General features: G+C 32.9%; 1 protein-coding gene and 1 long non-coding RNA gene across 5 annotated transcripts in view; one reads left to right on the top strand and one right to left on the bottom strand.

Annotated features, from left to right (window-relative positions):
• LOC136042157 (uncharacterized) overlaps positions 1-20,496 on the top strand; it is a 276,004-nt gene that overhangs the window by 119,723 nt on the left and 135,785 nt on the right. The window lies entirely within an intron of this gene.
• The window catches only part of LOC136042159 (uncharacterized), a 60,072-nt gene continuing 42,414 nt past the window's right edge, over positions 2,839-20,496 (bottom strand). The window contains exon 3 of the long non-coding RNA XR_010621189.1: positions 2,839-3,167. This is a non-coding gene — a long non-coding RNA (uncharacterized LOC136042159). The remainder of the gene's footprint in view (positions 3,168-20,496) is intronic.

Below are 20,496 nucleotides of genomic sequence, written 5' to 3' on the forward strand. Positions count from 1 at the left end.
CATTAAACACAGTTTCAATACACAATATTCTTATTGCTATTATTCGAATCTCTGTTTTAGGAAATAGGCTATAAACTCTTTTTTTAAACTGTAAGAAAACCCCCTACCCCCTCAAAAGGTTTTGCACATGTTCTATTACCATTATTATGCATCAAAAGTAAAAAAAATTATCAATAGAAAAAAAGACTACCTCCAAGTGGCATCGAAGGTGGGATCGTTTGTTTTTGGAAGTACCAGACACGGTTTGATGAAAAAAAAAATTTAATTCTGTATTAAAAAGAAAATTTTAAAATGACAAATTATTCAAGAAAAAAATAGAAAAAGGTCATATCAGTCTTTAGCTTACAAAGTCCCTCGATTTGTGTCAGAGGGAGAATTTCACATCCATAAGCTGCATTTCAGAAAGATCGATAACATTCTCAAGTATATTAATACAATTAAAGTTTTTACCTAGGTTTTTGATAAACTTTAGGATTTTGCTGAATGGCAGTAGATGGCGTTTGTTGCTTTTTCGTACTTGGAGATACCTGAGTTCTCTCTCTCACCGGCTGCTAATACTCATTGTTCAAAAGATGAGAAGTTCAGACCTAGACCGGTTCAATCAAAGAGGGAGAATTGGGTTAAAATAAGAAATTCTGTTTTGAAGGTATGCACCTCACTTCTTGAGGAACCTATTGACAATTTTATTTTTTTATTTGTATTTATATTGTGACAAAGACCTAATATTTCATATACCTCCTTCAAATGGTGGTATGGACTTATTCTGAAAACAGAAACAGTTTATTTGGAGAAATGTGAAGCTATTAGGAATGAATTGGTTCTGAATAACCACAGCGGTACAATCCCTTAGAGGGTAAATGCCGAGAAAGCTAGACAAAGCAAAACAAACTAAGTGGGGAAAAAGTCATATCGAAACCAGTAACATCAATGAAAAAATAGAGAAATTTTGAGCTAATATTTGCATTTCTGTTGTGCTCCATTCGTGCCAGGGGTAACATTTCCCTCTTATATGGATTTTACAATAGCTTCAGTTCCAAAGCTGTAAGAATGACTGTAAGAAACTTTTAAAAGCTTTCAGATATTTTCTCTTAAAAAACTTTTAATATTTAGCAACCCCCCTCCAAAAAAAACAATTCAATGTATCTGTTTTGTTAAAGTTCTATACAAAATAACTGGTTTAATTTGGGACCAAAAAAAAATTCTCATTAAAAAACCTAGGAAAAAACAAACCAAACAAACCAAGTAGAGATATGAGGGTTATTTTACCAAATTTTCCATTTCTGGGGTTTACTATTCATGCCAAGGGAAGGAAGGATTTTGATTCAATAAAGATCTTTCCAGGGTTGCTATTCTATCCTCATAATTTGAAAAGGGTATTTAATCTAATTTGCAGCAATGAATTATCATGCATTAATTTTTTATTTAAGTCTGGTTGAAAAAATTCACAACCGAAAACATTTTGGTAATTCACAGTTGAAAAAAGTTTGGAAGAATAGGAAGATAAGTCTGTGAACCAAGATTAGAATATTGGAAACTACAGTGATGATAGTGATTAAATATGGATATGAAGCATGGGCACTCCGAAAAACGGAGGAAGATTTGCTAGATGTTTTCCTGAGAAATTGCCTATGGAATGTTTTGGGTGCCCAACTCACTGATCGTATTTGAAACAGTAGGCTGTACGAAGAGTGTGGTTCAATACCACTTCCTAGGGCTATAATGATGCTCGTTCCGTGAACGAAGGAAGACAGATTGGCAAAAATTGTCATTTTCGGCCAACTGCCTAGAGCTAAACAGAAAGCATGTCGTCCCTGGTTGAGATGGGAGGATGTTGTAAAGAAAGATATTAGGGAGCTGAGAGCTTCCTGGGAGGGCGCAAAGAGGGAGTTTTTGATTAGAATTGGGACGGAGGTGAAGCATGATTAGCTGTGTTAGCCTTAGGATGCTTGGTCCTGCGGTGAGTTGTTAGTGGTAGTAGTAGATATTCTGACTGGTCATTTGTCACATTGTCATTGGACATTATCATTAGACTTAAATTCTTTGCTAAAACCTACTTTCCTTAAGTCAATGCTTCAAGAGCCGTATAGAACGTTCAAGATTATCATTATCAGGTTTCAAACAGGTAAATATATATTTGAGCAACTAGGAATGATGTGTTGCTGAGTGACAGTTCAGGTACGATTGCTTTACGTTTTTGACCAAACTGTAAAATACAAAGAAAAAACACGTTGGTGGCTTTGGCTTTGAATGAGCCCTGTTTGTTGAACTCTCTAAGAAAAAAAATTCTATTGAATGAACCAAAAATTGATTATTTTGCTTTGTATAAATATGATAGTCTTAATTTTAGCACTTTATTATTTCTACTGATGACGATAGCTATATATGTGGTCGAAATATCTAGACTCTTGTACCTGTTTTCACTGTCGAAATAAATGGACTAGTCCCCACTTGAACGTAGACAAAAAAGTGGTTCTAAACTGGAAGTGACACACTTGGACTACAGAAAACAAAGATTAAAATGATTAAGCCGTGTTTTATGGACGAGGAGGGAAGGAGGGGAGGAAATTAGAACTACCTGGGAAGAGTTGAAGTGTGAAGCACCGATCAGATTAAAATGGGGGAGGGGCATGCGCTACTGAAGTAGCTTCAGACAGTATGACGCTGCGGTGAGTATCAGTAACTTGCGGTATCAGTGATTTCCATTTTATCATCTATTGATCATTAATGAAGAAAAAAAAATAAATAATACCAGCAATAAATTATAAGTAGGTTTTTGGCAAATAATATTAAACGCTTAAAGTATCGTAAATTGAGCTATGTTAGAAGAAGTCACTAGACTTAAAAAAGTCAAATTCTTTATTTAAATGCATGACTCAACTGTAATAAATCTAATAAATCAAATATCTAATAAATCTAATAAATCTAGCAACTCATAAATCTTTGTGAAATTTTTGTATAAATCGGTTAAAACTTACTGAATTTTGTCAAACAAAGGTCTCAATTGAGGTGGAGGTTGGGCATAGGACTTTTTTGTAACGATGAGAGGCCAAAAAAGAAACTTATTCTAACTCTCTTTAAAGACCATAACTTCTAGTCTTCTTTACGGCTATATAGCTTATAAAAAAGTTGGAAACAAAAGGAACGGAACATATCATTAGACTTCATACCTGAAAAGATAAAAAAAGTTTAATGTTTTTCTAGAAAGACATCAGGTTCTTCAAGTTTTTCTAAATTTTTCTTCGAGGAAAAGTTGCCTCAGGCTAGAAGTTTAAAATATTGAAAAATTGTTGTCAGTAATTTCTTATTTTTTTTTTAAAGTAAACAAAATGACTTAAAAAGGTTTTAACCAAATGATAGTTTCAGAGCTTGGCATTTTTTATCAAGAGTTAGATGGAGAGCATACCATAAACTATTACTATATTATAGCAAGTATATAGATTTTTTTTCTTTTTTTTTGGGGGGGGGGGTCGGAAACCGACCAACGTTCAAAAGGGAGTCAAAGTTCTCCTGAAGCAAAACGTAACTTTACAGTCAAATTCGAGGATCTTCATATGGGATATGCCCCCTTTAATTCAGGCCTTGCCCTTGGCTACAAGGCAGTTGCATACACAGGGAAAATGTATATGGAGGGAGATTTTAAACTGTGGATAAGATCCGAGTGCCTTCATTAGGCTAGACTGTCCGTTAGTTCCTAGGTTGTTCAGGTCAACACGTAGTTAGAAAATTTCTGAAATAAGTTTTGTGTGTACGAAGTAATCACCAAACCCTGTATCCACAATGTTTTAGTTTTTGCCTGTATTAGGACTATGTACTATTACAACGATAAATGACCTTCAAAAAAACGGTTCATAGCGTTAACTTTGATTTTTTAGTATACAGTTCATTTTCGGATATAGAAGACTGCGCATGTCCTTGTCTAATTTTCGTGGCATTAAGGTCTAAAATATGAGAAACATCAAACTCGAAAATTATGAAAAAAATTAAGACTTCTGCGTTATGAAAACATGATGTACTGTATTATTTGCCATAAATTTATGAATGACTCAAAAATTTGCTTGGGTTTTCAAAGAGACGATACGTAGTGCTATCAGTATTCGATGTTACTTGATTTCCAAGAAGTTTAGCTTTGAATCTATGACGTTTCACTTGGAGAAAATGTAGGAATGTGCAAAATCAAAACTTCAAAATGTAAAAAGACACAGATAAAATTTAATTTCTGGGGAGCCAGTCATCTCCAACTTGAAAATTTAAGATCTGTAAAAAATTCTGACATCTCTAGATAAATTTTACCATTAGGATATGAAAAAGATTAACGCAAATTGACAAGTTCGGTAAATGTTTTTATGTGAATGGAAAAATTTCATTCATGTGATTTTGAGTACTTTTCATAATACTCTCTGATTAAAAATCTAAGAAGTTTTACATCAAAGATAAAAAAACAGCCAAATGATTTGGAATTTGGCTTATAAGATCTATTTTTCCAGGATTATTTCCAAGAAATGAATAAAAACCTGCTACGAATGAAGCTGTTGTTGTTCGACAACACAACTTTGCAAGCACAAAAAGTTAGCTGGTATATAGGTGAAACCATGTTGTCTTTTGTGTTTTCCACAATATACCCCAATTAAAATATATGTGCCTGGAGCTCAAGCTTCGCCCAGGCCCCGGCACTTGGTACGTCATATATTCTTATATATGATACACAGTAGCATACTGTTACACAGTAGCATAATTTACGTTTTATTCATTATTTTTAAGTCAAATTATGCTTCAATTCAATGTGATTTTTCTGTTTCTTTGTCTTTTTCTTTAGCGGTTCAGAGTCATTTGTCATCTTGTGTAATTTTGCACGCGTCAAAGATACTAAAAATTCATTCCTTCCTCCTGTTTGTAATTCACAGACTCACACATACTAAACTAACATAATCCTTTATTCATGTGGAACATTTTTGGTTACAATTCAATGCGATCTTTACTGTTTCTTGATCCATGCCTTTTTCTTTAGATGATCAGAGGATTGTGTCATCTTTTGTAATTTTTCATGTTTCATTGATACTAAAAATGATACAACCATCGAAAAATTACGTAATTTTTACTTTTGAAATGCGCTCATACTTATGACATTGCTCATTTGTTTTTTCCCAAAATTAAGGCTCTTAACGTTCTTATTCAAGCTCGTGACCTATCTAGATCTTTTCAGGCCATAAAATCCCAGAGCATTAATTTTCAAAAACCATGGAGCTGTTTTTGAAGAAAATTATGTATACAAATACACAGTTATTACCCATTTAAAGAGAGTCGATAGGCATTAAATAAAAATTTCTGAAGACTTCTCCCAAAAAGTCAGAATATTTGACTTCAAAGGTAGTGTTGTGAGTGTTTTACATCTAACTAATTAGAGCAAATTCGCAAAATCAAAAAAGTCACAAAACAACTCAAAATCTAGAAAAGATATTAACTCCTGAATGTCAAGGAGATCAATACGTAATGAAAAATTGAGAAACAATTTTTTAGTGTGAAAAGAATTTTCAGACATAGAAGAGTGTATGTCTTCTTGCTTACTTTTTGTAGTATTAAACCTCTAAAATTTATCAAAAATCGAAATTGAAAATTTTAGAAAAAAAATTGAAATCATGATCTCCCTATCATTTTCCTCAAAAATTAGGAGACACAGAAATTTTATTTAGGTTGTCGAAGAGATAATATGACACGCTATCAGTATCTGAAGTTATTTGATGTTCAAAAAGTTAAGCTTTGAAGCTATGGCTTTTTAGTTATACAGAATGTATGAAATTCGCAGAACCGAAACACAAATAGGAAAAAGTCACAGACGTTAGAAAAAATCTACATTGTCTAGAGAGAAGCTACTTCAAAAATAATGAAAAATCGTTCCGTCCTGACCGCTTCTGAATTTATTTCAGAGTGAAAAGAAGAGAAAAAAAGTGAAAGAAGCAGTTCCAGATATGACAAAGTTCATGTCATTTTTATTACTTTTTATAGTAATACCCGATTAAACTGCAGGAGGCATTAAATAAAAAATTTCAGAAAACATTAATTTTTCAGTTGAGATTGGCTTTTCAAAAAATTTTCTTTCAAGAAATCTAGAAGAGTTATGGAAACCTGTTCTCTCTTTCTCGGAGGGCAAATTTGCTGTTCTGTATAAGTAAACATAAAGTTCTTCTGAAAAAGCTTGCAATTTAAAGCTAGAATAGATTATCTTGACATTATTTACAACGTTTTTTTTTTGAAAACTACTTGAAAATTGACCATCTTCGATAGAAATTTTCTGCCCCGTTTCACGACTTTTAAGTTCGTGAGAAACATCGAATTTTCATAACTTACCACTTCGAAGCTAAATATCACAAGAAAAAACAAGAGCCAAGAGCTCATGTGGCACTTGTGACGAGGTCGGAAGAGTTAAGAGCTTCTTCCAACTAAGTTTCATTACGATCTCTCCACTCTAAGCGTTTTCGGAGATTTCTAGTTTCTCCCACCAACATCCCCCCAATATCACCGTATCCGGTCGGGATTTGAAACAAGAGCTCTGAGACAAAAAAATTCTTCTAAATATCAAATCCCATTAAGATCTGATTACCTGTTCGTAAGTTAAAAATACCTCTTTTTTATTTTTCCGAATTAACAATCCTTCCAATCCCCCCAGATGGTCGAATAAGGGAAGTGACTATTTCTAATTTAATCTGGTTGGATCCCTGATACACCTGCCAACTTTCATCGTCCTAGCATATCTGAAAGTACCTGAACTAGCAAAACCGGGACCGACAGACAGAGAAACAGACCGACAAAAATTTAAATTCCGATCTAGTACTCTAGGTCTTGTGCTTATTCTTCCCACCAAGTTTTATCCCAATCCCTCCAATCTAAGTGTTTTCCAAGATTTCCTGTTTCCCCCTCTGACCCCTCCCCTAATCTCATCAGATCCGGTTGGGATTTAAATTAAGAGCTCTTGAGACACGGGGTCCTTCTATATAACAAATTTCATTAAGATCTGATCACCCATCCTTAAGTTAAAACCGGACCGGACGAGATACGGTCGGGATTCAGAATAACACGTCTGAGTTACGAGGCCTCTCTGTATGTCAACTTTCATTAAGATCCGATCACTCGTTCGTTAGTAAAAATACCTAATTTTTTCTAGTTTTTCCAAACTAACCAAATTAACTACCCCTCCCCGACTTCCTCAGAGAAAGTGAATCCTTTTCGGTTATTTCAATCACGTTTCTAAGAATTGTGCTTATTCTTCCCACCAAGTTTCATCCAGATCTCTCCAGTCTAAGCGATTTCCGAGATTAGCCCCCCCCCCAACTCCCCCAATGTCACCAGATCTGGTTGGAATTTAAAATAAGAGGTTTGAGTTTTGAAGTCCTTCTAAATATCAAATTCCGTTAAGATCCGATCACTCGTTCGTAAGTTAAAATACCTCATTTTTTCTATTTTTTTTTTCAAATTAACCAAATTAATCCGAATCTTACTTACGTATAAATAACTCTCCGGGCATAAATGGCAAAACACCTAGGTTCTCCATAGAGCACAGTCTCAGAGCTATATTTATTGAGATCTTATGGGCTATTAATCTAAAGTTGCATAGTTCTCTGAACATAAATTTGGCTACAATATTTTTCAATAAAACATAAACCTTCTTTTTCTTATTTGATATTCATCTAAAGTTCTAGCATAGAAAGTTCTAGCATAGATAGCATCTATAGTTCTAGCACTTGGTCCATAAATATTATATCTTTCATAGAGCACTGATCCACTACTATATTTGACGTAAGGAAATATAAATGAAAAGAAAAAAATCAAATAGGTGAAAAACGATGATTTCGTCAGCAAGTAGCAAAATATGAAAATCAAGCAAATATTTTGACAAGGTCCTCCTCTAAGTCGTTCTCAATGCTAAAAAAAAAAAGGAAAAAAAACAAAGAAAAAAGAACAACAAAATCTAACATTCTTAAGTGAGCTCTACGAGAGTAGAAAATACACTGAATCAAACAACAAAAAACCGACTTGAAATCAATGAAGGAGAAGTTACCAATTAGACTGATTAAATATCCTTTGCCTTGCAACGTATTTCGCCTGTCTATAATTTTGGTTTTCATTAGATATGTGGACTGGCTGTCTTGATTAGACTGGGCGAAAATATTCATAGAGTCTTTTAATATTAAATTGTTATAGATCGGGCTTAAGGAAATATCTCCCGTGTCTCAATTTATAGTAAAATTTCTATTCATATGTTTTTTTTATCTCAATTGTCTCTTTAAAAGATTGTGGTAGGCCATTTAAGGTAGATATTAAAGTTGCCTCTTCAAAAAGAACTAAATGACTAGGATTTTCGTGTATATGCAGGGTCAGAGCTGAACCTAAGTTGTCATTTTTACTTTCAAATCTCAGGGACTTATCTATTGAAATTTTGTGTTCATACAATCGTTCCCATAGTTTTTGATGGGTCCTGCCAATGTAAAATTTCCACATGAACACGGGACTCTGTAGACAACACTACCTAGTATAGGGTCCGTTTTATCCTTTCCCAAGTTGAAAAAAATGTTCAACATTTTGTTCAGTTTTAAAATAAACAGAGATATTATGTTTTTTCAACATTTTTCCAAGTTTGTCACTGAGTTTCGAGACGTATGGTAATGTAGTGAAGTTTTGTTCTCAATTGCCGGTGTAACTGAAACAAGGGGCTGTAACTGAGCTTTCCTGAATCTTCCAGTTCTATTGTGAATTGAAGGCTCGAATCAAAAGAGTTCAAATGTGCCAAAAAATCTTTTAAAGAGTCCTGACCATGTTCCCAAATAGTATGAATATCATCAACGAAGCAAAACCAGAGAGAGTGTTTTAAGGGGAAACTATTCAAAGCAGATTATTCTATGAAATCCATGTAAAAAGTGGCCAAAAAAGCAGACAAAACAGTGCCCATGGGTAGGCCCTTGACCTGAAGGAAAATTTTTTCTTCAAACATAAAATACAAAGAGAACTTGTTGCAACGACGTACAAGAGTCATTATTGATTTTATAATCTGAACCAGCAGAATTATCCTCTAGTTTTCTTTGCAAGGCCCGTTCACTTTTATGGAAATCGCATGAAGTGCACGTGGAAACTACATCAAAACTAGATAAGATAGTTTTTTCTGTTATAATATGATTTTTTAGCTTCTCAACAAGATCTATGGAATTTTCCTACACCTGTAGCTGGATAACTATAACATGCTGCAATAGGACCTAACTGAGTATCCTTTTTATGGATTTTGGGTAAACCATAAAATTTTGGGGCTAATATTATCAAAATAAAATAAATACCCTTTTATTGGACAAAAATATTTACAAAAAAATGAAAACTGATCCCAGAGATAAATACAGCAAGCAGTTAAGAAAAGAATTAGAAATTTTAAAAGACAATAGACTAATCACCCCTCAAATGTATAGAAAATTTTACCCCAAAGGTTGCTCAGCCCCAAAATTTTATGGCCTACCCAAAATCCATAAAAAGGATACTCCATCACGTCCTATTGTAACATGTTATACATCTCCAGCTACAAGTTTAGGAAGAATCAAAGCTACAATTTTCAAGCCTCTTCTAGCAACGCAGAAATCTTATATAAGAAATACCATAGATCTTGTTGAGAAGCTGAAAAAATCATATTATAACAGAAATAACTATCTCATCTAGTGTTGATGCAGTTTCAATGTACACCTCATGTGACGTCCATAAATGTGAAGAGGCCTTACGAAGGAAATTAGAGGAAAATTATGCCTGGTCAGATTATAAAACCTTTGAAATTGACACAATAATGACGCTTTTACGTCTTTGCGACAAGCTCTCTTTGTATTAAATATTTCTAGAAAATTTTTTCCTTCGGATCAAGGGCCTACCCATGGGCACTATTTTTTAACTCTAGCTGTATAGTTTTTAAATTTTAAAAAGCGAATCGCCATTTCCTTTGCTCTTGGAATTAAGTTATTTTCTTTACAGTTTCTATATGCAATCATGTTAAAATTTTCCTTTACATAGTATGAACGCACCCCTTTGCTTTTGATAGTGACTTTTTTGATATCCTCATTGTACCTTTGTACACAGTACACATTTGCAAGTGCAAGCACACTGTGGTATATCATGTGGCTCCCTATATCGGATTTTAAAAGAAACAACTTATTTTGGGCCTGGAGCCTCACTAGCTCTGGAAAATGGACTCGTTCCAGTCGTTGTAGTAAATTCGAGAGCTAATGTACTCACCATCTGTCAAATAATCTTTAAATTTTCAGTTATAACTTTTGACAATAATGAATCTGAATCCCCAAAAAAGTTTAACTTGTCCCTCCCTCGGCCATTGGAGCTTACACACATTTTAATAGAATTACAAAACTAGTTTTTTTTTAAATTTCGAAAATTGTATTGCCAGTGGAAATACTTTTATTTAAAGCTGCGTTTCTTTTCTTCCTCTGTAAAAGGACCTTGTTTGAGTTTATAATCATGAACACTGTGAACTTAGGATCTACAGTAATTGGGGCATTTTCTTTTGGGTCGGCTACAATGTCATAACGACTCCTATGCCACATATTCTCACATATCATACCGAAGACCGAATTTAAAATAAGTCTAAAGGTTTCTTTTTTAACCTTTGTTTTTGCCCCTGAGCATTTACTGACAAAAGTTTCAATAAACATCTTCATGTACGATTTTTTATCGAATTGGAGGGCTCTATGAATCTTTGTGACCGTAACACCTTTGGCAAGCATCCACCGAAAAAGAATGTGATGTACAACAATATTCTGTTTCGGTTGAAGGTTCACAATGAGCTTTTGTTTCGAAGGTGTCGAGTGCATACCCTCTTCTTCTACCAAAGAAATGCTATAGAGACTCAATGAATCCTTAGGCACTGGTCTATTTACACACGAGAAAATAATTTTTTTTACCGTGTCATGAAGTTCCACTGGTATTTCATCATCAGTTCAGAAAAACCCTCCTTGTGGTCCATTCTCCTATACAGTGGTAATTTCGGGGAAACTTGGATCACAAAGAGTGTCTCGACATTTGTAATTCCCACACGGCAAAGAGTAGTGAGACATTGTCAACAGATAAAGGAAGTTCATAACCAACCACATTCGACTTTTCAGCGGTACATTGTCCAGACGGGTGAGTTTCAAAGATACAATTCCCATATAAAATTTATCCTCCCCACGTAGATCTCTACATTAGGTGCCGATCCTTGTCGGTAATCAAACCAATTTTTTCGCTGCTGATTCTAAGAACTATATCTATCACCAGGTGAGGAGGTGAGAAAAATAATAACCCAAATCCAACCCAAATTCCTCATGAATTTTATCAGAGTTTTTTCCAGACAATATCCAACAACGTCAATAAATCACTTGCCAGGTGCATTTTACTGAAATCCTTCCCATTTTTACTGTACTCCTTGGCCCAAACTTTTCTCATAAAATCATAGTCGGCAGTTGTGTATTGACGATTGTTATGGGAATCATAAAACTCTTCGATGGCTGGCAATTTTCCCTCACGTAACCTCAAAGTGGAGTTGTAGTACTCATAGGGGTATTTGCCCTTGTCCATAATTAAATAATACATTTCATAATCTGGAAAGTCCTGTTTAAGGAGGAAGAAGGTTCTAAAATCAACTTTATTGTTCTCCAATAAATCTGATTTAAGGATTTGGGGAGAAAAACTATATGAATCTAAAAAGGGATTTTATTCAAGTACTTATTACCATTTTCAATTGTTTTCCATTTTATCTCTAAGTGCTGCTTCTCAGTTGATATGGCTATGATATTATATGAAAAAGACCGATCTACCCAAGCACCATTTACAATGTCACCTTTCTTCAAAGGTGGCAACGCTGGAATATGCACACAGCGAACACTTCCTTACACAGCCAACACATATCTTTATTTTTAATAGCCAACTCGTCCTCATGTGATAGACTCATAGGATAGTTTACGTTGTGCGGCCGTGAAATTGACTTATTTGCTGTTTTAATAGGTTCAACCCTAGCCGAATCTACACAATTCCCATCCAACGTGTAAAGAACCTCTACCCATTCCATGGTATTACTCGAGTCTCTTTACGTGGGAGCATAAGAGACTGCAATGGCTTCATGCTCTTTCAACGATTCAGGTTTGACGGACCGCACAAATCTCTGAGTTTAGTTTCGATGTCTAAATCGACCTTGTCGCTCTGCAGGAGTGAGTTTTGAAAGTTGTTAAACCGTAAGATGGCATTGCGGCCTGAAACTATCTCCAAAGATTGGTATTCATGACGCTTACGTTGATTCAATTTGTGTTTTAGTTTCAAAGATGCATAGAATCTAGACCGACACATTGAACTATAATAACCATTCCTCTCGTTAATACAATTTTGAGCCTCATTTAAAGCCTGACCACTGCGGGGGATAGGAAAGAGATTTTCAATTGTATCAGGTTGACTTGCAGGCTCTTAGAAAAGCCGTGCGAAGTGTTTCACCGATTCAACGGACGGAGATTCTACTGAATATGAAAATCCAATTTTATCTTTAAGTTACTTCTCTTCATGCTCTGTGTCATGCTCTAACACTGAAACCCGAGTCTTTAAATGCTCATTAGCTCTCTCAAAAATGTCTATCACTTTGATTTTTACAAGATATTGGCACTTTTAAAGATTTAAAATTTAGTTTAGGAAACTCTGTTACAACCCTTGTACACTCTTACATCCCTTTAAATCTGCCTTGTATTTTACTCCCTCCCCCTTTCCCACCCCCTCTTAAAATAAATTCCTATTAAACAAATTCCAAAACCAAACATCTCAGGTGCGACCTGAAAAAAGAGTGACAGTTGTTATTGCCTTGAAACATTTATGATAAAATCCTGAAAATGAGTATATGATTACCCTAAAAAAGAATATATATTATTAATCTAAGGACTATTGTCCTCAAATTTCTCTTCTTAGATGCAGGGTTTCCTCTCAACAATAAAACGATACTAAAATACTTTTCTTATACTTAGGTTTTATTGAAAATTATCAAATGTGAAATTTCAAGCCCCCCCCCCCTAGAAAGCAGGATGCAGAATAAACAGTTTATTTTCAAAACATTGTTATTTTTTAAAAGAATGGATTCACCATACCAGAATAAACTAAGTTCCTAGGATTAATGAATGGCGAAAAGTCCATTTATTTGGGGGGCTAGGGGACCCCTCAAAAACTATCAAGAGGGTCCCCTTTATTAAGCTGAAAAGCAACATATTTTTTAGGATAGGGTATCGGTCCTTCCCCTCTCAGAGGCATCTGGCATGGCCCCTGACATCCTAATTGTGTTCCCAGAATAAAGAAATTAAGCTTTATGAAAAACGTCTGTCATTTTACTTGTGTTGTGATTGGCTAATCCACCTTGCATGGTGACCACGTTCTTCCCATAATGCGGCCTGAAGGGGTACATTATTGCTTCACGCAGGCCTGTGATTTTACTTATGCTGGGATTGAAGTAGTGGGATTTGAGGTAGGAGGTGGGGTTTCAGCTGTTAATACAAAATATGGAGTTATAGTAGCTCGAATTTGGGTTTAAAATCCCCTATTATTTGGGAGGGGCTACGGGGTGTACACATAGAGACTCACCAGCATATAGGCATAAATCCAGTTCTTTTTCGAATTTCTAGAAACATCCAGTTTTTTAAATCGAGTTGTATCAGTTCCAGTTTCAACATATGACAGATTGAAATGACCCTTCAAAACCCGATTTCATAACCCCACTTATGAGAACAATATAAAATTACCTGCTCTTATTAGAAGAATACTATGCCATTGTTCCTAGAAATTCAATAAAGGATCACGTGACACTTCTGTTCCTGGAAGTAGTGGAAGAATCCTCTGTTTGCCCTAGTAGAAGAATAACAAACCTTTGTCCTGAGAAAATCAATAGACGTCTAGAATGTATAACGGTTGTGTTTTTGGAAATAGCAGGAAAATCTATTGTTTGCAGACAAAAAAGGCTATGTGTGTGTGTCTGTGAAGCAGAAAATATTGAGTTATGATCAATTTGACCATGTTCTTGCTTGAGGGTCGGCTGAAGGGTTTTTCCTGGCCCTTGCAGGGTTTTTATACAATCAGAGAAATAACATGTCCTAGTAGGTGACAGACACCTGAATCTTGAAAAAGTCCTCAAAGGGCCGAATTCGGACTTCGGAGTCGACAAAATACATGGTTGCACTAACAAAGCAAATAAAAAACAACGAAAAATGAAAATCAGAATTAACAATCAAATTATGAGTCAATAAATAAACTGTAATAAGTTAATTAAAAAGTTAAAAAGAAAAAAAAAGCGGTCAAAATAAACTTGAGCAAATAAAAGTCATAAAAAAGGAAAGGGGCAAAATAAGCAAATAATACAGAATAGAACAAGAAATATATATATATATATATATATATATATATATATATATATATATATATATATATATATATATATATATATATATATATATATATATATATATATATATATATATATATATATATATACATACATATATATATATATATATATATTTATGTATATATATATATATATATATATATATATATATATATATATATATATATATATATACATATATATATACATATATGTATATATATATATAAATATATATATATATATATATATATATATATATATATATATATATATATATATATATATATATATATATATATATATATATATATATATATATATATATATATATATATATATATATATATATATATATATATATATATACAAATTAAAAGGGACACTAAAAAAAGTCCAAAACGCAAAAAAAAGAACGAAACATAAAACAAGAAAAACATATAAAAATTAAAAGGCAAGCTAAACAAAAACAGGGGGTGGCAAGCAAATAAGTGCAGCGACCTGGGCAGCACCTCACCAAAAAAGGGAGAAACTAGTTGGATATTTTATTCATTTTTTCTGTGATCAAGGGGACAAAGGTTTTTTCATATCTGCAAGTAACGCAGCGAATGGGGGACAAAACTGGGGTGGGCTCAGGAACATTTAGTTTAGAACAAAACAGAATATTTTACTTCGTTTGAATTTTAGTAACACTCTATGTTTAAATATGAAAAAAACAGTAACAATGTAGCTTGTGTCCTCTTTTGAACTAAACGCTATTATAACGATTTTCTTTATTCATTATTTTCATAACTAATTCAATTGCAGGCTTTTGCAAAGTTTCGCTAGGTGACACTTATCAGAGCAGTTTTTACAATTAAAAAATTCCAAAAATTATAGATGCTTCTTCCCTAGATTCTGTTGAGGTCCAGCAATTGAGAATCTTTCTTCTAAAACTACTTAACCGGAAAAAACCCATGTTTTGTCTAAGGGTCCAAAGTTTTATTTACCTCAAACAAGAGTGTATTTCTCAGATATATCCTCAAGCATGGAGGCAGGTATTTTTGGGTCTCGAGGTAACGTGTAAAACACAGATTTACTTAGAGGGGAGGTGGTGAAACATCTTCTTGATTCCTTCCAGTATACACAAAATTTACTTGAGAGAGGGACACACAAATTCTTAGAAAGTTGAAAAAGGATACACATTTATATTACTTGGGCTGAAAAATGGAATAAAGTGGTTATTCTTGATAAAGTTTTGGATATTTTATCTGACAAGCAAACATATCAAACATTTTATGGTAACAAACTGTAAGTAATGAGCGACCCAGCTCAACAGTAACCGAAACTGTAAAAAACGGAATTTTGATACCAATAGATGCATCAAAAGAATCTGATTTTTATGTTGACTTCGACTATATGGGTTTCATCAAATTTAGTCTTGCCCATCAAAGACGGTGACAACCAGCAGGTGCATTTTACGTCATAGGGGGGGGGGTATTCTCTAAGAGATATAGGTGTCTGTTACGTAATTGGAGTTAAGGGTGACGCAATCTTGCCTGACTTTGTTTCAGTATAGAAAAAGATTTCAGTGTGTCAACATCAAGGATATTATTCTTTAGTAATGGATGATTTTACTCTAATAGATATTGAAGACACTGATTATGGTGAAGTGAAATCTAGAGTGTCTAATGCTGTAGAATAAGTTATATAGCTTTGCCGGCTAATTCTAGAATGGGACGAAATGTTTGTGCAATATGTTATATCATTAAACAAATTCAAGTCGGAAGAACAGTTCTGCTTTGCAGCAAAAGTGAATATAATGCACAGTGACGGATCCAGGGGGCGTGGGGGACCAACCCCCTGACATAGTGGTGGATTTGTAGTTGGGACCACTTGCTCTGGTTTGGGTTGGGACGTAAGTTATGTCTTTTGTAATTTTTTTCCATCAGTTATTTTCCACGGTCTCTGTTAGATTTTACTAACGACGTATACCACCAAAAAGTATTTAGGTTTATCAAGGACATCTGTCCGTATTACCAAAAAAACTAAACTAGGAGGCAAAAATCTTCATTTTGCAATATTAAGGAGGGGAAATTTTAAATCCTAACTTCTTTATGCTGTTGAAACGATATTTCAAGATTGTACCGTGGCAACGGAGCTGAAAAGCAAAATATGTACTTCTTTTACTGTCAAACATTTGTTTTCAAGTCTTGCTATGGCACTGATGCGAAGAAATTGAAATCATTACTTTTTTAGGCTGTCTGTTTTGGTTTTTGGGTTTGCTTTTTTTGTGAAGCGGGCTGGTTTTTATAACATTGCATTGTTGTTTTTAGGGGATTTGTCTAATCGAAAGTAAATGTATGAGAAGTGCAAAAATTACTAGTTTAAGTTTTGGATTCTGGTGAGCCAATTGTGGCCACTTTATTGCCTGTTTTGATCTAATTAAAGCTCTGAATTATATGGCATACCACCTCCTTTATTCACCCTAGAACATTAAAATAAACGCCAAAGTTTTTAAATCTTTAGTAAAGGTTTGTAAAAGTCTATGCTTAAAACTAAGTACATTTAAAAGGGATTTTGAAATCCTAACTTCATCAGTCTTTCGAAATGATATTTCAGGATTGTGCTGTCAGAATACGTCTGAAAAGTGAAATTTTTACTTCTTTTTACTGTCAAAAGTTGTTTTCGAGTCTTGCTATGGCACTGAGGGGAAGAAACTGATATCATTAATTTTTTTGGCTATCTGTTTTGGTTTTTTGGGTCTGCTTTTTTTGGGAACTAGGGTGATTTTTACAACACTGTTTTTTTTAGGAGATTTGTTTAATAGAAAATAAATGAATGAGAAGTGCTTAAGTTTTGGATTTTGGTGAGCAAATGGTGGCCACTTTTCTCCCTATTTTCATCTAATTAAAGCTCTGCATTATATGACACCTCCTCTGTTTATCCTAAAAAAATTAAAATAAAGGCCAAACTCCTTAGAACTTTAATTAAGGTTCATATAAGTATATACTTAAAAATAAGTATAAGAGTCGAAATACTCCTTCAGAGGTCGGAGTAATCATTTAAGAAAAATGAATTTTCGAAAAATTGTTTATAAAAAAAGGCAAATAAATTTTTTTTTACCTAGCTGATATAGATAGGCTTCCCAATTCTCAGTTTGAGTCAGTGGAATGGTATAGATTTTTTTCAAACATTTACTAGTAAAAAATTTAAAAAGAAAAAGTGGAAATTCACACAACTTGAGCTGAATACTGAAAAGAAATGCCATTACAATATTACTTAAACATTTTTCACCTTCTTAATACCAACCAGTCACAAAATATGGCTATGTTTTTGTATAGGGGTTGAAATACTTGTCCATAAACTGATCTAAACTGTTATTTATATCGCCGAGATTCTTATACTTATTTTGAAACATGCCATCGAATTTCATTTTCACGATTAGTTGTTTTATAGATCAAAATTTTTAGAGGACAGTTCTCTTACTTAATGTTAAATCTGAGTCAAATTTCAGATTTTTGGTTTTGTGCTCAACAGGACTATTGAGATTTAAACTATGAATTAAATATATTAAAATCTCAAGATTAAATTTTTTTTTATAAATCTACCATAGCCTGAAACCCTGCGAATTTAAATCACCAATCTATGTCTATCAAACACAAAAAAAACACATGACTATTTGTTTTTTTAAAGGCTTATTTCGACTCGTATGCTTAGTTTGAAGCACATATCTACATGCATCTTTATTAGAGCTCAAGTTTTTCTGACGATTTGGTCCTTATTCGAATATTTTAGGATGAATAGAAGTTGAAATACTAACGAAGAGCTCTAAACCAGCATGACTCTAGACTGACAGGACTAGCCATTATAAACGTTCGCCGAAATATTGAGGTAGACATCGACCGTGTAATAAATAGATATGGCAGGAGTGGAAATACAGAAAAAGACTTTTTCTTCCAAAATTTTGAATTCTGTAATTTAAGCGAAATATATCGAATTTAAAAAAAGGGAAAGATACGCTGTTGTTATGAAGAGAAAAATTTTGATGAGTAAATTTTGAGATTTCGTAAAAGTTAACACTGTTTATTAAAACACTATTTTTAAAAAGAAACAGTGACTAGTTAATGCTTTATTGCCTATACTTAAAACCCTTGTTTTAAATGTCTCCTTTGTATTTCCGTCTATTCTTTCTGTTTTTCTTGTTACAACCCTTAAAGAACTAGTATTTAATGTTTAATATATCTTCTACGAATATACAAGTTGTATCTTTATCCTCATTTCCTACTCTTCATTGCTACCATAGTTACTAAGCTATGCCACGAAGTTAGGTGACTTGCTAAGTGGTTTGACCTATACATATTGTCACAAAGAGTGCATGGCTCCAAGAAGACGGTTCTAGACCAATATTTTGACATTAAAAAGCTTAACTCACTATCTATAGTGGTCAGAAATGTAAAGGCAAAAAAATTTGCAGAATAAATTAACTATTATTTTTTAATGGATGGTGAACAGCTTTTCATTCCTTTTTTATAGAGGGGTGGTTATTATAACTTATAATTTTTTGTATTAGTATTTTGATACCATTTTAATTTCAACATATTTTTTAGAACCTTAACCATCACCAGATTTCAGATTAAATTTCCAACCATTTCCACTACCTACCTTTGACACATAAATACCGAGGTTTCATTTAAATTGCGGGTATTTCTTTGTTCGCAAGTTTATCGAAGCTACCTATTATGTGCCCTTCCCTAAAGAAAATCCTGGATCTGCCCCTGATAATGCATATAGGAGATGAGATTCCAAGATATTTATTCCAAAAAGATCTCTATTACAAGCCCTCAAAGGGCCGAATTTGGACTTCGGAGTCCACAAAATTCATGGTTGCACTAACAAAGCAAAATAAACAACAAAAAATCAAAATCATAATGAACAATCAAATTATGAGTCAATAAAAAACTGTAAATTAAAAAGTTAATTAAAAAGTTAAAAAGAAAAAAAAACCGGTCAAACTAAACTTGAACAGATACAAGTCAGAAAAAAGGAAGGGGACAAAATAAGCAAATAATACAGAAAAGAACAAGACAAAAAAAATGTATATATATATATATATATATATATATATATATATATATATATATATATATATATATATAGATATATATATCTATATATATAAAAATAAGTTGTCTGTCTGTGGATGGGTCAGGTGACGTCACCTGAAAAAACTGGATCAGGTGACGTCAAAACTGAAAAAACTAAAAAAAGGCAAAAACTAAAAAAAAAACTAAAAACTAATAAAAAAAATAAAAAAGCTAAAAAACTAAAAAAACTAAAAAAAGGCAAAAACTACAAAAAAAACTAAAAACTAATAAAAAAGCTAAAAAACTAAAAAAACTAAAAAAAGGCAAAAACTACAAAAAAAACTAAAAACTAATAAAAAAATAAAAAAGCTAAAAAACTAAAAAAACTAAAAAAACTAAAAAAAGGTAAAAAACTAAAAAAACTAAAAACTAAAAAAAAACTAAAAAAAAAGGAAAAAACTGAAAAATAAGCTAAAATAAAGGTAAAAACCAATAAAAAACTAAAAAAAAAACTGAAAAAACTAAAAAAAGGCAAAAACTACAAAAAAAAAACTAAAAACTAATAAAAAAAGTAAAAAACCTAAAAAACTAAAAAAACTAAAAAAACTAAAAAAAGGTAAAAAACTAAAAAAAATAAAAAATTAAAAAAAAACTAAAAAAAAGGAAAAAACTGAAAAATAAGCTAAAATAAAGGTAAAAACCAATAAAAAACTAAAAAGAAAAAAAGGAAAAAACTAAAAAAAATTTTCATCTAAAAAACTAAAAAAAAATAAAAAAGGTAAAAACTAAAAGAACTAAAAAAGAAAAAAATAAATGACGAAACTCAAAGAGAAAGCGACCAGGACAAAAGGAATGTTCGATTAGCAATCAACAAAGCACCAGGACACAGGGAGTATAAATGACGACCAGGACATAAGTAAAAAAAAAAACTATCTATATATATAAAAATAAGTTGTCTGTGGATCTGTGGAGGGCAATCATTAGAATCATGAGGTATAGATCTGAATACAGATTGTTTTC

The sequence above is a fragment of the Artemia franciscana genome, unplaced genomic scaffold, assembly GCF_032884065.1.
Source record: "Artemia franciscana unplaced genomic scaffold, ASM3288406v1 PGA_scaffold_73, whole genome shotgun sequence".
Classification (NCBI taxonomy): Eukaryota; Metazoa; Arthropoda; class Branchiopoda; order Anostraca; family Artemiidae; genus Artemia; species Artemia franciscana.